Genomic DNA, 691 nt, shown 5'->3' with positions numbered 1-691 from the left:
TCTTGTCATCCTTTAGTGAGAAAGGGAATAGCAATAGCTTATAGACATCATTACTGACAACATCACAGATCCTCAGAAAAATAGATAGATGCTGTTCAAGATCCTCCAATGGATTTCCACCATAAGAACAATTGTTCTCTATTAGTGTAATGAGTCGCGGCTTCATGTTGGGATGTTCTTCTTTCTCAGAAACTCCATCCTCAATGATATCCTTCCCTCTGGCTGCTCTTCTTTCCTGTGACATATGAATAAATCAATAGAAAACACAGTGATTCTCTTGAAAATTGAGTGTAGCCGGTTGAGACAAAACTTCAAACAGTTAGTGGGTTAGTCAAAATTTAAAGAAAAAGTGCTTGATCTAGATTACCACCTCACTTAATCATTGTCAATCTAATCAATCCCCGGCAACGGCGCCAAAAACTTGATGAGTATTTTGGTGAAAAATAAATTTCTCCCAAAACACACAAATCTAACCGGCAAGTGTACCGGGTCGTATTAAGTAATAAAAACTCACGGGAGTGAGGTCGATCCAACAAGGATTGAAGGATTGAGCAATTTTAGCTTAGTGGTTAATTTAGTCAAGCGAATCAAGATTTGGTTGAGTGTTTTGTACTTTGCAGAAATTAAATTGCATGGAAGTAAAGAGAACAGGGAATTAAAGTGCTGAATCTTAAAGAACAAGAAATTAAAT

The sequence above is a fragment of the Arachis ipaensis genome, chromosome B03 (assembly GCF_000816755.2).
Source record: "Arachis ipaensis cultivar K30076 chromosome B03, Araip1.1, whole genome shotgun sequence".
In the NCBI taxonomy this organism is placed as follows: domain Eukaryota; kingdom Viridiplantae; phylum Streptophyta; class Magnoliopsida; order Fabales; family Fabaceae; genus Arachis; species Arachis ipaensis.
Note: the sequence above shows the minus strand (reverse complement) of the source record.